This window comes from Pan paniscus, chromosome 15, assembly GCF_029289425.2.
Source record: "Pan paniscus chromosome 15, NHGRI_mPanPan1-v2.0_pri, whole genome shotgun sequence".
Classification (NCBI taxonomy): domain Eukaryota; kingdom Metazoa; phylum Chordata; class Mammalia; order Primates; family Hominidae; genus Pan; species Pan paniscus.
The window spans coordinates 88582416-88595673 of NC_073264.2; the positions used below are offsets into that span (position 1 = coordinate 88582416).

A 13258-nucleotide genomic window follows, 5' to 3' on the forward strand; every position below is an offset into this window, starting at 1 on the left:
AGTGTTATAACTGAACTATAGAGAAAAATGGAACTTCTAAGGAATCAATTATTCACCAAATTGCTATTTCCCAAGAAAAATGTTACACTAAATAGATAATTAAACTGCCTGACTTACTGAAGTTCTAGGGGCTGGAGAATATAAAATCTTCTTGCATTGTTGGAAAGAACTTAAATTGTTTGCTGTTAAAATGCTTTTATGTATTTTTGAAATAGAATCACCTTATGATTAGGGTAATTACTTCTTTTAAGATAACAAAATCATGCCCTATTGAAGCTAAATTGAGTTTGTTTTCTGAGCAGTATAGAGATTCCTTAAATAACTAAAGTAGAGCTACCATTCTATCCAGCAATCCCACTACTGGGTATCTACCCCAAGGAAAATAAGTCATTATATGAAAAAGACACATGCACACATGTTTATAGCAGCACAATTAGCAAAAGCAAAGATATGGAACCAACCTAAATGTCTGTTAACCAATGAGTGGTTAAAGAAAATGTGGTGTATATATACCATAGAATACTACTCAGCCATAAAAAGGAATGAAATAATGGCATCCTCAACAACCTGGATAAATTGGAGACCATTATTTTTGAGTGAAGTAACTCAGGAGTGGAAAACCAGACATCGTATGTTGTCACTTATAAGTGGGAGCTAAGCTATGAGGACACAAAGGCATAAGAATGATACAATGGACTTCAGGGACTCATGGGGAAAAGGTGGGGGGGTGGCAGTGAGGGATGAAAGACTACACATTGGATATGGGGTACACTGCTTGGGTGATGGGTGCACCAAAATCTCAGAAATCACCACTAAAGAAATTATCCCCATGTAACCAAAAACCACCTTTTCCCCAAAAACTATTGAAATATATTTTTGAGTTTGTTTTCTGTAATAATTCACAATTATTATTTATCCAGCCATATGAAATGATACTAATGATTTTTAAGCATTCTCTACTTACTATAAATAATATAAAAGTATTTTCCAGTGGAAGTGACTCCTCCAAATTCCAGGGTTCGTGTTTTCCAAATTCCTAAAAAGAAGGATAGTGAGGAACATAAATGTAGTTTAAATGTAAAGGTCAAAATCAGTTAAAGATATTTTAAAAAACCCAAATATTCAGTAATTTTAAAGGAGAAGCAAACATTTATTAACACTAGTAAAGCAAATTAGGAATATACGTCTCAAATACCCAACCTTGGAGTACACAATGTTAGATTTCACTAATAAAATATTGCTTGGATTTTTAATGAAAGTAAATCTGAAATTTTAAAAATTCAGACAATCTCTGGCAGCTGTCATCTGATCAGAGTTCTAATACTAAAGGTTTGAAGATCCACTTGTGGTGGATTTGAGGACAAAACATTCTGACTGATGTGGATGCTTCTGTAACTTCTTTGAATCCTTGCAACTTGAGGTCAATACCAGGATGCTTTTTGCAAATGCAAACAAAAGAAAACGGTTTTTTAATGATATACCCCAAAATCTTAACTGGTTGAATTTTTGTTTAAGATTAAGTAATAGGTGCTTTATTTAGATTAATTAGCAAGAAGATCACAGTAGTCAATAGATAACTGAAAGACACCATCTGTTCCCTTTTCCAATTGTATCTATGAGCTTTGCATGGGTGTACCAGGGAACATGGGAGAATTAATTAGGCAGCAAATGAAATCTTCTAACAGATGGCACCCATTTACTTCTTGCAAATACATACCAGCAAATTTGTGTGCTTTCCCTTTCATCTTGTTTACCTCCTAGAAAGTTTTGAAGAACCACTGGAGTCTGACCATCAGTTGCCCATCTGAAAAAAAAAGTTCAAAAATGTAGAAAAATTGTGTGGGACTTAGCTTCACGGGAAAATGACTGGTAGGAAATAACATCATGAGAACTTTATAAAGACTTGAAATCTCACTTTGATAAGAGTTTAAATCAAGTTGGTTTTAATCCCAAGATCACTGTTGCTTTCCTTTTCTATTGTGTGTGGCTTTTAGTGTACACTAAGAATTTTTGTTTTAATATCTTTGCATATTAATACAGAGCTCTCATTTGTTTTATAAAAGCTGTCCTCCAAAGTTTGTGTATTGATATAGTTTACATAATACATTTCTAAATGTGGCTCTAGATATTTCTGAATCACTAAAGAAATAATATAGCAAGACCTCTAGGCCCAGTTTTATTTTATGAGCTGCATCTTCAGAGGAGCAAGCTTCTGGTTTGAAGAAAAATATATTGTTCCAACAATTATCCCCACCAAAGAGCATTGCCACTTCACCATTTTTCTTTTATTTTCTTATCAGTCCACTGAAAATAGTACTGTAAACATTCCTGCTCAATTTCATAACATGCAAATCATCCTTAAACAACTAAAATCAGGCCATACCACCCATTTGAAATTGCTTTTTCAGAAGTCATGATTGACATCTTAATTTTCAAATGCCATAGTTTCTTCTCTGTAGCATTTTGACAAGATTCACCACTCTTTCTCTAACTTTAAGACAATATTATCTTCTAGTGTGTCTCTTAACAAACCAAATGACATTTCTACATTTCTATTGGTCCTACTTTGTTCAACAGTTCCTTTATTTTTACTATCATAAAACTTTGAAGAAAAACAGTTGCTTAAATGCATATACTTCTAAGAAGTTTTATCACCTTCCCTGTGAGAGGTAGAATTTTAAATATGTCCCCCAAAGATTCCAGTCTACTGGTTATTCAATCAAACCCTGTGATTTAGGTCATTAATCAGAGAGCATCCCTTGGTTGACAGATAACAAGGAAAGGAAGAACTGTCTGCCAGGCACAGTGGCTCACGCCTGTAATCCCAGCACTTTGGGAGGCCAAGGCAGGTGGATCACTTGAGGTCAGGAGTTCGAGACCAGCCTGGCCAACATGGGGAAACCCTGTCTCTACTAAAAATACAAAAATTAGCCAGGCCTGGTGGTGGGTGCCTGTAATGCCAGCTACTCAGGGAGGCTGAGGCAGGAGAATTGCTTGAACCTGTAAGGCAGAGGTTGCAGTAAGCCGAGATCGCACCATTGCACTCCAGCCTGGGTGACAGAGTGAGACTCCATCTAAAACAAACAAACTGCAAAGAAATGGATTCTGCCAACAATTTGGGTGAGTTGCAAAATGGATTCTTCCCAGAGTCTCTGTCTCTCAGTAAGAGCCCAGAGAACAAATGCCTTGATTTTCTTCTTGTACAAGCCAGAACCAATCAAGATAGTTCAGATTTGTGACCTCTAGAGTTGTAAGTTAAGAAATGTAATGTAATGTAAATTAACTGGAGAAAAAAACTTTTGAGGAGGTTAAGGAAGGTCTTTCAGGAGAAATGACATTGGGACAATGATTTCAAAAATAAGACTAAACCAACCATTCAAAAATAGAAAAATATATGTATTTCAGGCAGAGGAAGCTGAACATCCAAAAACATTGTAGCAATAAGAGATAGATATGCTTAAGGAAGAAAAGAAACCTGTGTATTTGTAGAGTAGAAAGCAAGAATTCTAAGGCATGGAACAAGATAATGGAGAGGTGAGCAAGAAGTAGAGTGTGCAGAGTTTGTAGGTCACAGTAATGAGCAAAATAGATTTCCAAGAGGTGGAAGCCATTAAATATTTGTAGCAGAGAAGTAACATTATCTGATTTGTCTTTTCAGAAGTGTGGAGTATAGATAAGAAAAAAGAGGGGTAGGGGCAAGTCCAAATACCATAACATTTATTCATTCAACAAATATTTTATGAAGGAACTATTATATTCCAGCCACTTTTTCCAAACTGGCTTGGACTAGAGTGGTGGCAGACGAGCTAGAGGGAACTGGAAAGATACAAAATACATTTTGAAGCTTGAGCAGTCAGAAATGCAGAATGAGTTATAATGAAAAGAAAGAGAAAGGAAGAAAAGGAAAGAAAGTGAAAGAAAAAGAGAGAAAGAAGAAATAAAGAAGGAGAGAAAGAAAAAGTGAGAGAAAAAGAGAGAGTGAAAGAAATAAGAAAAGAAAGAAAAAGAGAAAGGAAGAAAGGGAGGGAGGGAAAGAAAAAAGGAAAGGAAGAAAAGTAAGAAAGAGAAAGAGAGAAAAAGAGAAAGTGAGAGAAAGAGAAAGAAAGAGAAACAGTGAGTGGGGAGGGGGGAGAAATAAAGAAAAAGAAAGAAGAAAGAAAGAAAAAGGAAAGAAAGAAAGGGAGGAAGGGGGGAGAGAGAGAAAGAGGGAGGAAGGGGGGAGAGAGAGAGAAATAAAGGAAGGAAGGAAAGAGAGGGAGGAAGGGAGGAAGGGAGGGAGGGGGGAGAGAGAAAGAAAGAGGAAGGAAGGAAGGAGGGAAGACTCCTGGGTTGAAAGAAAGAAAAGTAAAAAGAAAGAGAAGAAAGACTTCTGGGTTCTTGGCTTGAGCAACAAGGAGCAGCTTTTCTACACGGGATATATGGAAAGGATTAGGTCAGAGTCTGGAGCAAAGAATCATGAACTCTGTTTTAGATATCACAGGTGTAAGAAGCATATTCATCACCTACATTCAGATTTAGTGTCTAGCTTTTCCAGGATGGGACCTGAGGATGGTCTTGGAGCTGTAAAACCAGGAGCAAGCCATTGAATATGTCCATCCCATCTCAGCTTCCTACTCTCATTTCCCCAGAGCATTCAAGGATACTTCAATGTTGATTTTGGTCAGGACTTAGGTTTTCTTCCTGGAAATGTAACAGTTACAAAATCCTTGGCCTTCTTGAGTCAGGTCTTGCCTAGTCATTGACAAAACCCTCTCCCTAGAGCCATGATCTGTGTCCCCTTCCAACTGAGTCACCTACCATGTTCTAAGCTCTTTTAATGAAGTCTCTTTTTTCCAGGCTTACCTCCAAGGACATGAAAAGCTGAAGCAGACTGGAAAAGTGATACCACTCAAATCATATTCCTAAAAGATTTTTAAACATTTTAATAAGCTTATCAACCTATGTCATTTCCTTCTCCTCCTCCTCCTCTTCCACTTCTTTTGCAGTTGTAATTATTATGAACAGGATATAATGGTTTATAAATAATGTTCGAGTTTCTTGGTTTTAGGACTTTTTGTAAAATAAGCACCAAAACCAAAATAGTCTTTAATGACTCCATTAAAGAAGAAAGCATATCTTTTATAATTTCTTAACACTACATACTTCTCAACATCATCAAGTCTCCCTCAAATGAAAAATAAACTAAATTGTTTTTAATATTTTGTAATGCCATTACTAAAATACAGTGCACTAAGAAAGAACCAACTAAAATTCCTAAATTAATGCTTTATAATGTTACAGTGATGTGTACTATTTAATTAAGGCCATTGACCAGTTGATTATCAAAGATTTTTTTTCCTTTTGATCTAGTGATTGTTTGATATTTTTTCTAATCCCATTACTAACTTGTCTCATCCATTAACCTACGTAAGTGGAGTGTGAAAAATGCATTCATAAATTAGTTATTTTTTTTTAAATTGCAGCATGTGAAATCTACTTACTAAATTCACACTAATTCCACAAAGCATTGGGGCAATTTATAAACAATACATATGATAAAAAAAATTATAATCAATGAGAATTTAATAAGTTGCAGAAATATTTTTCAGGGAAAGTAAAGATTTTCAGAGCATTATGTTTTAAAATAACTGCTTTATATGGAACTATATACATAAGACTGAGTGATATAATACTCAAAAAATACATAATTGTAGTTTTTGCACATTATAAGTGATACAAAAAAGTCTATGCTAGACATGTATTATAACATAATACCATTAAACATGCTTACTAAGCTGTCCTTTTGACACCTAGTATCAACTTGTAGACACTTTTATGGGGAAGGAAAAAAGTCACACTAAGAATAATGTATCTTGAATTATTACCGAAACAATGTCTCACATTGTGAGCACATTCTTTTCATATATTTATCTCTGTCTCTCCTCTAACCTGGAAATTTTAATATGTAGCCAAATTGTGTTGTATATCGTAAAGAACTTAAAAGAAATTATATAATTTCAATACATTTGTTTTTCTTTGCAATCTTACACTTAGAGAAAGAACATTAATTTTCTCTTTGCCACCAAACTAAACAAAAGTAGAAATTACCCTGCTAACTCTATTTCTGCAATTTTACTTATAATAGCATTTAAAAACTCATTGATTTATATGCATTTCCATATTCCAATTTGAAATATTCACATAACAAAGCATAAATTGAGTGCCCATACTTAAAAACAAGTAAATAGTTTAAAATGTATTCCCTGAACCCACTGAGAATTCTTTCAAGCCTACATTATTCAGGAGAATGCATGCAGCTGTTTAAATTGATATCCTTATCTCTCTCTCCAGGATGGCAGGTCTGCGGTCTTCTTATTTACTACTGCATTAAGCACAGAGCCTAGTACCTAATAAGAGCTCAATAAATATATTTTGCATGGATAATAACTAAATTAATGTTTAAAATTATCATGTGCTGATCAGTTTCTATATTAATGCAGGAACTGTCTTGAGATCCATATGAGTTTTTGACCATTGTCTCCTTCACTAGGCCATAATGAGGGTCCTTGAGGACAGGTACCACATTTCATTTTCCTTTATATTCTCAGTGCTTTGTTAATAGAAGTTAGTCAATAACTATTTGTTAAGTGGATAGTGATTTTAAACAAACATAGCTTACAAAATAATGACAGGCATAATCAACAGATTTGACAGAATAAAAATGAGAAAAAACAATGGTTGTGGCATCCCTAGATTTTATATGAAACCTACACATGCATATATTGTATATATGTATGTCACTGTGTTTAACATATTACTATTTTAATAAATGGATCTATAGGTCAGTATATTTATTGGTATGTTCCCTGACTCTTTTGTCAAATAAGTTGGAATCAGGAATTTACTTGCCCTATTAGGTACCATTATGATTCTAAAAAACGTAAGACAACTTTACTACATTATGCCATTGTATGTCATCAAAAATGAACATTATTTTGTATCTGTATGCCCATTATAGTGTAACCATTTTGAGGAGAGGAGATGTTACCTTAGTCATTTGTGAAACTCCAGCTCCAAGTTTAGAGTACACCATGTATTTCACTAACTTAGAGAATTTGGATTACTATAGAGCAATAATTCTCTTGGGAGCTGAATTGACAACTTGTTAACCATTGGAAAATACAATATTATGTGTTACTTGATTACACAAATAAAACCTGTTTACTAAAAAAGCAAAACTGGCACATGGACGTGTCAATTGCCTTAAACTGCCGGATTCGATCTGCCAATGTCAATCAAAAGTCGCTACATTGTACACTTTCTTTGAGATATCAACTTTGTTTAGAGAATTTTCTCTTTGGGAAATAATGAATGATTTGTGATTGGATTTAGCTACAGATGTTTTCTGGTAGCATTTTTATAATAATAAATACCTGTAAATAACTGAAGTAGCCAACATTGTATCACGGCTATAAAAAAACCTAAGATAATCTGCATAATGAAATAAAACTTCAATGCATATTATGTTATAAATGAATATATATTTACAAGGGTATATGCTCATGAAACATTAGACCAAAAAAAGGCCACACACACACACACACACAGAGTATATAGCATAACCTTATCCCTACCAAATATAAAGTAATAAAGATATCTACGATAACATATGTAGAACTATTAAATAATATTTCCCTCTAGCTGATTTTCTGTATTTTAAAATATTTCTACAGTAAGTATATATCTTGTTATATAATAAAATATGATTATTTTAATGGTAAAATATGGCATGTTTTTAGAGAATATTAGGAGTATTTTGAAAAACACATATAAGAAAATAAAAAGCCATAAGATAATTACCCAGACATAAACACCATAACATTTCATACACATCCCTCCAGGCTTTCTAAATATATTTTTAACATAATTGAAATTACACTGTATGCTAGATGATATCTAGTTTGTAAACATTATACCTTGAACAATGCCCTAGAGTGTTTTTTTACAACATAATTTTTACTGAATGCATAGTATTTCATCATATCAATCATTTCATAAATCTTTAAGTAATATTGATACTTTAGGGTTGGATATTTGTATTGCTTCCAGGTTTCCACCATCATAAATAACATTAAAGTGAGTCTTCTTATAGATTTGTTTTTCTGGCTGGTATTTTCTTAAAGTAAGTGTCCAGAAGAGGTTTTGCTAGGTTAAAGAATCAACACATTTTAAGACCTCCGATATATATTGCCACATCACTTAACAGAAAGCTTTCAGTGAGCAACATGAAAACAAGAGAATGCCGGATCCTCTGCATTAAAAAAAAAATTTCCTAAAAATCATTTCAATGAACATAATGATTAGTTGATTTAAAAGATATAAATTTAATGAGGCTTCCACCCATTTCATGTCTGGAATGGCTGTCAGAAATTTTGAGTATTTCTTTAGTAATTTTCCATGCAAATCTATCCATATATTTATGTATGTACTCACAATAGCATATACTATTACGTATGTGTGCCTGTATTCTATTTAATAAGAAATAAACATGACATCTCCTATTTGAATTTTTTCACTTAATAGTACGTGTTGCCTATCTTTCTATGTCAATGTCAGCATATATATTTCATTCTTTTTAATGACTTTTTACTGTTGCATAGTATATAAATTTTTTATGCTACAAAGCATTTCATGATAAGAGCTGCCTGCTAAAAATAGCAAAACTGGCACATAATTTAACATTTTCTTATTTTTGAGCATTCAAGATGCTTCTAGAAATCATTATTTTTAAAAGTTTTATAATATGTTATACAAAAAAGGAGGGGTATGATTAATTTACTTCATTTGGCAGTAGAATGTATTCATCTTTCTTTGTCATCCGCCTTCTTTTGTGAGTATATTAATTACATGTCTTTATAGGTAATGACTTTTAGTTATTCTTTTCCTTGATTTTTATGAACTCACTCAATATTTAGAATAACATTTTACCATGCAACTAAGATATATTTTGTCATTCATCTTGTTTTTATTTTATTGTATTTTTTTGAATTTTTATTTGGCTAGATATATCAATCTCTTTTACTCAAATTTTATTATTTGTATTATACTCAGAAAGATCCAAAAGCTTATATGATCTTCTATATTTTCTTGAAGTTCTATTATAAATTATTTAAACAAATTTTATTGCAATAACACTTTTCTGGACTTCCCATATCATCATATAGCATTAGCTTGAATGTTACAGTGGCACATCAATGAAAATAAATGGTAGATTTCACCCTATGATCGAGGCCAAAGAGATGGTGCCATCTTTCTGTATGCATTGAGGAGACTTCCCCTCATCTGCTCTTCATTGCTGATGTTAAAAAAAAGTGGATCTAGTCATTGAAAGGGTCATGTAATTTTTAATGGGGGTAGCCGAGAGTCATGTCCAAATGCCAGCTAAAGTAATTACATTCTGCTTATAAGGAGTAGCAGTATAATTTCAATTAGAATAGTACCAAATGGACTCATATAAACCTGGGGGTTTGAAATCCACTCAGGTCACCAGAAGATAAATGAGACATGTGACTGGAGACATGCCCAGAGGTAAAATTAATTTTTAGGCTGTTTCTGATGGCTGAGTCAATGGCCTATTTCCAAGACAGACAGGTGTGGACAAGAAGGGGAGTGGTGGGAGGAGGGAGAAGGAGTGGTAGACTATCAACCAAAAATGTAATAGTCACACTTAGGACTACTCCATGTCAAATCATTGAGTACCCATAACTAACAACCCATGAGGTAAGTACTATTCTACTATCCTTATATTACAGATTAATAAAGAGGAGACAATTGAGTGATCAGAAAGATTAAGTGATTACCCAAACAACATAATTATTAAGAGGGGGGAGGTGGCACTGGATCCCAGGCATTCTGGCTCCCAGGACTGTCACTCTCCTCTGATCTGTATTGTCACGAAAATCCTACTTGTCCTCAACCTCCTGAAAAGCGTCATCATAAAGAAGTGTTTGGAAGTTGGTCCATAATTTTACAATCGGCTCCGTGTTTGCTGTATTTTACACTCAAAAATTAAGTGAGCTATTTATAAAGGGCTTAAAACAATCCTTGACACAAAGTAAGCAACACCTGAATTTTAGTAATGAATAAAATAAATCAGCTCAATTATATTTATTCAATGCTTATTACGTTGCAGGCACTCTGCCAGGTATTGGAAACACAACATTGAGCACAAGAGACTAAGCCACTATTCCTTTTAACCCACAGTTGAGTAGGGAGAAAAACGTACATGTAAAGTAAAATTTCACAATTATTATTTCATAACTCTTGTAAAAACTGCCATACAAATAAATGCAATGTATCTTGAGGGTATATGGCAGAGAGACTCGACTCAGGGTACAAGCTCACGCAAGATCCAAAGGCACTGAGAATTGATCTAAGAACCAAGAGATGATACGGAGGTAGGCAAAAAGAGGGCTGGGTGAGAGCCTTCTAGGTAGAGAGAAACTCAAGATACAGAGGCCCCGAGGCAGAAGGGCGATTGGCAAACTGGAATGTCCAGGAATAGGACTACTGTGTTTAGTTTTTATTAAACAAAAGCAAGTGAGACATCCAAGAAAGTTTCAGATGAGACCTCTACTCTCCCCAAGGCCTCTCTCCGCACCTACCTCCGCTTTTGTTTCAGCTCACTTCTCCACCATACCAAATGTTGTGGACAACTCACTGCCTTTTTCATTGGTCTTCCTTGACAATGATCTTTCCTGGTGCTGTAGGTGGAGTTGTGACCACACCTTCTCCTCTCCTGTTAAAAGTTGCATAACTCAAACTTCCAGTCTCACTCTCTTTCTCTTACGCTATGTATATTACCCAGGTGAGCTCATCTACTATCATACCGTTACTGCATCTGCTTCCTGGTGACACCCAAATCTGCTCATACAGTTTGATTTCTGCACTGAATTCAAAAGCTCCCTACTGAACAGCATCATCTGAGTGTCTGTGTAGCCTCTCGTCTTCAACATGTCCACACCTGATCTCCTTTATTCTGTGCCAGGCTTTCTTCTCTGTGTTTCAATTTTTAGTTAACGGCATCTCTTTTACTCAGTTTCCCAGACAGAGTCCTAGGAATCATCCCTTACTTCTCCTCTCCTGAATGTTCAATCAGTCACTAAATACCATTGCATCTACCTTCTTACCATCTCCTGAATCTCTTCACTTCTGTCTGTGTCCCTTACTTTAGGTCCTCTCTTTATCACCAGTATTTGTGTATTAGTCATCTAAATGCTTTCCTTGTCACCAGCCTTGGTTCTCAGGATCCGTCTCTCATAACACTACCAGAGTGATCTTTTAGGTATAAAATATGTTCACATCCCTCTCTTGTTTCAAATTATTTTATGATTCCATTGCCTGCAAAATCAAATCAGAACACAAGGCCTTCATGATGGGAGTTCCATGTTTAACTCTCCATCCACTCATCCATCCTGGCCACTCTTCCACTTTATGTCAACTGTCTTTTCATTCAGAACTATATGTTGCTTCTGGAGCCAAGCATGATCTTCCTCTTCAAGTCTTCTGGAAAGTCTTTCCTTCCTCTCAATATTGATCAGCCTAACCTCTACCACCTCAATAAACCTACTGTGAGCCAGTCTTGCAGCAGAACTTCATACTTCACTTGATTAACATATATCTAGCTCCACTCTAACAGGGGTGCCATGATGACACCTTGGGTCCCCAAGTATCAAAGCCAACTAAGACCCATATGCAACAATAATAGAGTGACTGGGTGCTCCCTTTTCCCAAGTATACCAATATAGGACAAGTTCTGTCCTTGGGTCAGAAACATTATTATGGGAAATCATTACTGTAACACTTGCCATTATATTGCAGGATTTTTTCTCATGGATACTGACCTCTCCTTCTGTCAATGGGTTGTGAGCCAGAAGGCTGTCTTAGGTCCAGAGACTGGAAAGGTGTGAAATACATGTATATAGTTTCTCTACATGCATTACCTTTATTTATTTATTTATTTACTTATTTATTTATTTATGAGACAGAATCTCACTCTTTCGCCCAGGCTGGAGTGCAATGGCGTGATCTCGGCTCACTGCAAACTCTGCCTCCCGGGTTCAAGCAATTCTGCCTCCCTCAGCCTCTCAAGTAGCTGGGATTACAGGTGCCAGCCACGACGCCCGGCTTTGTATATTTAGTAAAGATGAGGTTTCACCATGTTGGCCAGGCTGGTCTCGAACTCCTGACCTCAGGTGATCCACCCACCTTGGCCTCCCAAAGTGCTGGGATTACAGGCATGAGCCACCACACCTGGCCCATGCATTACCTGTAATATTTCAAAATATAGATGGTATTATGCACACACATGTTACCAATTAGAAAATCAAGGCTCAAGAAAGTTATGTAATTAGCCCATGCAATGCAATTTATAAGTATCAGAGACACTATTGGAAGGAAGGTCACTTCACGGGACAGTTTATTGTCCTTCCACCCCATCCAACGTAGGCTCAATACAAACAGCATAAGAGCATGGTCTCACTGGAAAATAGCTTTACCTCTGAAGGTAAACTGTGTTTCTGTGGAACAGTTTTTTTCACTCATAAAATACCAAGAATGATAGTACATATGTGATAGAGCTGTTGTGAGGATTAAATGACATAAAGTAGGCAGAGGGCTTAGCAAAATAGTGGGCATGTAATAAGCACTGATTAAATATTAGCTATCATCAATATTGTTATTATCATTGTTCATAAGAATTGGATTAACTATAAAGCAATTAACATGACACCTAGCACAAAATTATTAGCTATTACTTTTATCAGCTATATTATTAGCTTATGTTATTAGTTACATTAGTTTAGTATGACCACTAATAATAATTATTAATCTTTGTGAAATATGTATAGTCCATTAATTTAATACCTCTCTTACAGTAAGTTTTCCAAAAATGTTAATGTTTAATGGTGCTTCATGGCATATGATCACTGCATATATGTTGTGGAAACTTGAAAATGTTTCTAAACAAACCTACATTGTACTTTACAATGCCTTCATTGTGGGAAAACCATCACCATGCTGCTGTAAAAACCCTTGATAGTACTCTCAGGTGTAGCGGCAACTTTGGATATCTATGTACATTTAGTCAAATTATTCTAGAACTTTATTCAAGTCCCTAAGCTGGGACCAGTCCAACCCACCACCCACTTCACTGACTTAATCTGAAATGCAAATGTAACAACATCCTTCTGGCTCCAAAATTTGGGAGGAGCTTTATTCT

The 13258-nt window shown here is 35.2% G+C and overlaps 2 long non-coding RNA genes across 4 annotated transcripts in view; one reads left to right on the forward strand and one right to left on the reverse strand.

The window, feature by feature from the left end:
• The window catches only part of LOC134728992 (uncharacterized), a 233260-nt gene that overhangs the window by 210198 nt on the left and 9804 nt on the right, over positions 1-13258 (forward strand). The window lies entirely within an intron of this gene.
• The window catches only part of LOC129393848 (uncharacterized), an 85962-nt gene that overhangs the window by 68059 nt on the left and 4645 nt on the right, over positions 1-13258 (reverse strand). For both annotated transcript variants that reach the window (XR_008620949.2, XR_008620950.2), the window contains 2 exons: positions 1718-1804; positions 965-1036 (listed from right to left, as the gene is read on the reverse strand). This is a non-coding gene — a long non-coding RNA (uncharacterized LOC129393848). The remainder of the gene's footprint in view (positions 1-964; positions 1037-1717; positions 1805-13258) is intronic.